This window comes from Rattus norvegicus, chromosome X (assembly GCF_021556685.1).
Source record: "Rattus norvegicus strain SHRSP/BbbUtx chromosome X, alternate assembly SHRSP_T2T, whole genome shotgun sequence".
Lineage (NCBI taxonomy): Eukaryota > Metazoa > Chordata > Mammalia > Rodentia > Muridae > Rattus > Rattus norvegicus.
This window is the reverse complement of record NC_141554.1, coordinates 82,329,231-82,335,922: the sequence shown is the minus strand read 5'-3', so window position 1 is coordinate 82,335,922 and position 6,692 is coordinate 82,329,231.

Here is a 6,692-nt window from a genome sequence, read left to right as displayed (position 1 = left end):
ATTAAACTATGTCACCCAGTAATGTCCACAGCTAACAAAAGCAGCTCAATCCTCGGGGATGATTAAGGCCCACATTATTATGGGCTACCAAATACTGATGTGGTTACAGAACTCAACAGGCCCACATCAATCACAAATAAGGCCAACTAGTCTAATAGCTTAACTTAGGATTTCATACATTCCAAAAAGCTACATATTTAGAGAGACCCCCATCCTAAAAATGAAGGTCATTAAAATAGACAAATTTTTGCAACCTACTTTTTTAAATTGCTTTGATATTTTTACAGTCCAGCCATTGCTCCCCTCCTAGTACTACCTCCCACAGTTTCTCATCCCATTCCCCCCGTCTCCAAAAGGATGTCCCCTCCAGACCTCTCCGTTCCCTGGGGCCTCAAGTCTCTTGAGGGTTAGGTGCTTCTTCTTTCACTGAAGCGAGACAAAGCAGTCCTCTGCTCTATATGTGTCAGAGCCTCACATCAGCTAGTGTATGCTGCCTGGTTGGTGGCTGTATGTCTGCGAGATCTCTGGAGTCCAGGTTAGTTGAGACTGCTGGTATTCCTATGGGGTCACTCTCCTTCTCAGCTTCTTCCAGCCTTTCCCTAATTCAACCACAGGGGTCCTTGACTTCAGTCCATTGGTTGGGTGTAAGTATCTGCATCTGTCTTAGACAGCTGCTTGTTGAGCCTCTCAGAAGACAGCCATGCTAGGCTCCTGTCTGTAAGCACATCTTAGCATCAGTAATAGTGTCAGGCTGTGGAGCCTCCCCTTGATATATATCCCAAGTTGGGCCTGTCACTGGACCTCCTTTCTTTCAGTCTCTTCTCCATTTTTTTCCATGCAGTTCTTTTAGATAGGGACAATTATGGGTCAGAATTTTCAATTGTGGGATGGCAACGCCATTCCTCCACTTGCTACTTATGTGTCTTTCTACTGAAGGTAGACTCTATGAGTACCCTTTCCCCAGTATTGGGCATTTCATCTAAGTCCCTCCCTTTGAGTCCTGATAGTCTCTCACTTGCCAGGTTTCTGGTACTTTCTAGAGCATCCCCTGTCTCCCAGTCCCCAAGGTTGAATATTTCCATTCATTCTGCTATCCATCAGGGTTTCTCTCCTTTTTCCCCCAACCCCAATTCCTGATCATGTTCCCCTTTTCCCACTCCCTCCTCCCACCCAGATCGCTCCCTCCCTCTGTCTCCCATGATTATTTTCTTCTTCCTCCCAATTGGGATTGAAGCATCTTTACTTGGGCCCTTCGTTTTGTTAACTTTCTTGAGTGCTGTGGATTATGTACTTTTTGGGCTAATTCAACTTATTAGTGAGAACATACCATGGATGTCCTTTTTGGTCTGAGTTACCTCATTTAGGATGATAGTTTCTAGTTCCATCCATTTGCCTGCAAAAGCCATGATGTCCTCAAAACCTACTTTTAATAAAGGTTCAACCTTTCTTCTATCCAACCACCTAGCAGAGGTAGTGGAAAACAAAACTTATTAGGATATAGGGGAAGTGGACCTGTTCAGCAATAGTTCTTTGGGAGTGAGCTCAATCTTCTTTCTTCTTTGCCCGCAGTTCAGTGCTTCGGCAAACACTAAATATAACTTAGCAGCTGCAGACCAGTCATCTAGGCAAACAAATGCCACACATAAACTGGCAGCTACAGTTCAGTTCTTTCTGCAGGAAGACACCAGGCATGAACCAGCAGGAATAGTTCAATTCTGAAGAAGCTGCCAGTCTCAGCAACCTACCTAAGGCAAGACCACTGAATCAGTTCTTGTGCAAGTTTCTCTCAATGGCAGCATTATCACAAGTTGTGCTCAACAACACTATGTAAGGCAAACCAATACATGCATGGCGTTAGGAAAGAAGAGCAAGACAGATCAAGTTAAACCAAGGCTCAGTGCTCATCTCTCACTGTCTGTGGGATCATATTTATACTCCTTCATCAAGCCTCCTTTCACATGTTTGCTATATTCAAACACCCTTTCACCTGTATCTGCTTCGGGAAAAGTCTTTCATGTGTTTGCCTTAGCAAGACATCCTTTAACCTGTGTACCCCAGCAAAACAACATTTGACATAATTAATTTTCCAAAGAAACTAGAGTCCAATGTATACCAAGTCCCATGTATCATAAATATGAATATGTTCCACCTGGGAGCTAGACGCTGTCTGATAATAATAGTTTTAGTACTGTCAGTAGACAGTCTCCTGGTATTAACTGTACTACCTGAAGATGGGTGGTAGGAATAATTCCTTGGCTACCAAGATTAAGGTTACTGATCTTGACTGCTTCACAAAGTCGTAGGCCCCTGCAGGATTTCAGTAGAATGACAGTTGTTTTCTATCTAGACCCATTGCACAGGTCAACATGGTATAACTCAAAACTTGTGTCTGTCTTACTGGCATGAAGACCTTTGATTGATGCCAGTGCTAGTTTAAAAGCTGGATTTGTGAGCTCTTGCCTATGTATCTTGCCTTCTACTCAGTGCAGGACCTAACTGTAATTGAGAGAGAGTCTCAAGACAAACACATGTGCAAAATTTTGTACCCTGCTCCCCAGTAAAAGGAATCATGTTTCCTTATCTGCTACTTGTGAGCATAATGTTTTGTATGCTGTGTAAAGTTTATCCTTGGATTATTCAGATTCTTACTTCTCTGCCCTCATATCTTGTTTCAATCTGGATATGGCATTGTAATGCTTACACCAGAAACCTTCTATCTCAAGTTTGTGTACATAGTTCTTAGCATTTATTCTCTGCCTTGTCAATAAATGCTAATTACCCAATAGGAGGGCAGAATAAGAATAGGGTGGGACATCTGGCAGTAGAAGAGAGAGAGGAGGAGGGGGAGAGTCAGATCAGCAGCAGGATGGAGAAATTGGACCCATAAAGAAGGGATCTGAAGACCCAGAACAATCATAATGCACAACTATTATAAGATGGGGCCGATACACACACACACACACACACACACACACACACACACACACACACACAGAGCCACCAAAACTAGATAAGCTTGATGAAGCTAGAAAATGCATGCTGAAAGGGATCAGATATTGATCTCTCCTGAGAAACACATCCAGAGCATATCCAATACAGAGATCAAGGCTAGCAGCAAACCACCCAACTGAGAATAAGACCCTCTTAGGGGGGATTAGAGAAATTATTGAAAGAGCTGAAGGAGCTTGCAACCCCATAAAAACAACAATGCCAACCAACCAGAGCTTCCAGTGACTAAACCACTACCAAAAGACTATACATGGACTGACCCAGGGCTCCAACAGCATATGTAGCAGAGAATAGCCTTGTTGGAGCATCAGGGGAAGGGGAAGCCCTTGGTCCTGCCAAGGTTGGACCCCCAGTGCAGGGGAATATAGGGGTGGGGGGAAAGGGGGGGATGTATAAGGGAAATACCCGTATGAGAAAGGGAGAGGGGAGGGAATGGGGGCTTATGGACAGGAAACCGGGAAGGGGAATAACCTTTGAAATGTAAGTAAAGAAATATATCTAATAAAAAATTTAAAAAAAATAAGATGAGGCTGAGAGGGAGCCAAATTATCAGACAAGGTAAATATAGATGATTTAACTGCTCAGCTATCGAGGTGTAGCTTTCAATAAATCTTATTTCTTCTGCATGGTTATTGGATAATAGCATTAGGTAAAGAAATACAGATGCCGGATTATTCACAGTTACATTTTTATTAAGAATAATTCATTTACAGCTACTATATCGAAGGTGAGAGATACATACTCTAACATGCGGCTATAGATCTGATATTCTGAATGCTGATACTCTGGTACAATCATGTCTCACCATATCCAGCCTAGTACAGAATATTGAGTCTAAGATTTGGAGTCACTTCTCTATCCCTGTTTCAAACATAAATCTCCTCCCCTAAAGCTGAGCTTTTTGTAGTTGAGGGAGATAGGATATGGTTCTTTCTTCTTGCTTCCTTTATTGTCTTCGCTGTGCCATACTGAGAGTAGTCACCATGATCTCTCCACTGATTCTTTCAACATTTACAAAGGTCGATATATGATACATAAGTTTTGTGTCTATGAAGAGATATTTCTTAAAAGATCTTACCTAATCATCATATTGTTTATATCCTGAATCGATTTTTAATTTTGCATTTACCTGTGTATAAGTATGGATATGTGCGCTGAAGTGCAATCTGAGCTGATTAATGTGAGTGCTGGACCCTGAACTCTGGTGTTTGGGGATAGCAGCATATCCTGTCAACCACTGCTGAACCATTTCTCCAGCTTCTATTTCTCCTGTTACAAAATCAATCTGAAACCTACGCCAACTAGTCTACTTTCTATGACTATAGATCACTTAGTCATTTAGTAAATATGCAAGCACTGCCATTCCAGGCATAGAAGTAGCAGCAGGAAATAAAATAGGCAAAAATATAGTAAAAAGGCAAGTCTCTAAACTATAGTGAGAAACTTGAATTTTTTCTTGGTTTTCAATAGTTCTGGTTTGTAAATGAAATTATTTTTGAAATTATAATTACAAAATTTTCTCTTCTCTTTCCTCCCTCCAACCCCTCTGCCATATACTCCCTCCTGTTCTCTCTCAAACTCATGGCCTCCTTTTTTCATTAATTCAACAAGCAGTTTTTTATAAATATTTGACAAGATAGTTGAAATATTTTTCATCCAATATAAGGTAAATGAAAAGTAAAAATCAATGAAGTGGATCATTCAATAAAGAATAGTTATGGTGGCAATGTTTGTATAAGGATCCTAGGAACTTAGAACATTGAGAAACATATGAGGAACAGGATACTTGTTACAGGTGGAACATTTTGTGGGTCACTTCAGTGATGCCATCTCTGTCATTAAAACTGTAACTGATCTGGTCTCTCTGCTTCCAGTTGCCATGACTGAACTTTTACTCCCCCTTACAACTGCTTTTTAAAGTTATAAACCCTCTGTGGTAATATTTAGAAGTAGAAGAACACTGGGAAATATTTTTGTTTATATGTAATCCTGGGGATAATGCTGTCATGATAGGATTCTCTTAAGAATAAGAACACACTCTACAATTTAAGTTAAGCCCCATCATCAATCCATCCTTATTATTAAGAAAATGAAATATTTCTCAAAATATCATGTAATTTTAATTTTCAATTAAAATATAATACATTACTGTTCAAAGCTAAAGTGTTGGAATTTTATAGATTATGAAGAAAACTGAATGTAGGTACTATAAAAGTTTTACTATTTAATAAAAATAAACTTTAACTTTGATCATTACATATCAAACATAAAGGATATTATATGTATTTCCCCCATGTTTGTTTCCCAGTACCAATTAACAGTTTTCCTTCTTATTATTTCATGTTATATATTGCAAAAATTCCTTTCAGAAAATGTTTTCCAATATTCTTGTTCCAAAATGTTTAACTTGTATTAGAGTTATCTGTAAAGTTTGCCAAATTGATACAATACAGAAGACATTGTTGCACTTTAAAAAAGAATAATTTTACACAGTAGTTCCTCTGCCATGTTCGGGGAGGTGAGTCAACTGGTACCCCTTGTTTATGAGATTCTAGCCTCTAGAAATGTGTGAAAATAAGTGACTTTGTTTATTCCACCAGTCTGTAGTAATTAATTACAGCAGATCCCACAGGCCAAGACATCAACCTAGACTGTCAATGAACATTATACCTTCAGGGTTAAACCTTTTCATTGTTAATGAGTTATTTTAGATTGTTTCCCTGAAACATTATAAGCATTCAATAGCTGGTATTTTGGGGTCTTGCCCTGAGGTCACAACTTTCTTACACTTAGCCTCAAGCATTTCCTTAAAAGTTTTATCTCCTTGACCAGGGGGTTTATCTCCTTTGCACTTCCTGGTGCTCCTTTTCTCCTCACATTACGTATTTTGTATTTTTCCTTGTTTAACTTGCTGACTCCTTTTCATTATAGATCTGCATGATAGTTGCTACCAATAAAACAAGTAACACAGTAAATACTAGACTGGTTTTTGTTTTTTTCTTTTTTTTTCTTTTTTTTTTTTTTTTTTTTTTTTTTTGTTCCTTAGCTCTTCTGCCAGCACAATTATTTCAAAACTCTCCTAAAATTTAACCTCAGGCAGACATTTTGGACAAGGGCATAAAACAGTCATATTTTTGCTAAATTGTTAAAAAATGGTCTTTTTACAACTCAGTCCTTTAATTCTCCTCTGAAACTTCATGAACCAGATAACTGTCATAACCTACATTGCTCTGAGCAGCACTGTGCTCCCTATGAGTATGACCGACTAAGCCCATTTAAAGAGTTCAACTGCTTTCCTAATCTAAAAAACCCAGAGCCACATTCCACCAACAAGAAAAGTGGTCAGACCCATTACAGTAAGAACTCTCAGCTACCTATCCAGCACCATGTCTACAGGTGTGCAATCATGTTTCCATGATGACAATGAACTAAATCTCTGAAAGTATAAACAAGCCTCAATTAAATGCTTTCCCTTATAAGTGTTATGATGGTCATGCTGTCTCTTCAAAGCAACACCTAGGGATCCAGCCTATATATCTATATCTATATCTATATCTATATCTATATCTATATCTATATCTATATCTATATATATATATATATATATATATATATATATATATACAGCCACCAAAACTAGATAATATTAATGAAGCCAAGAAGTGCATGCTGATAGGAGTCTG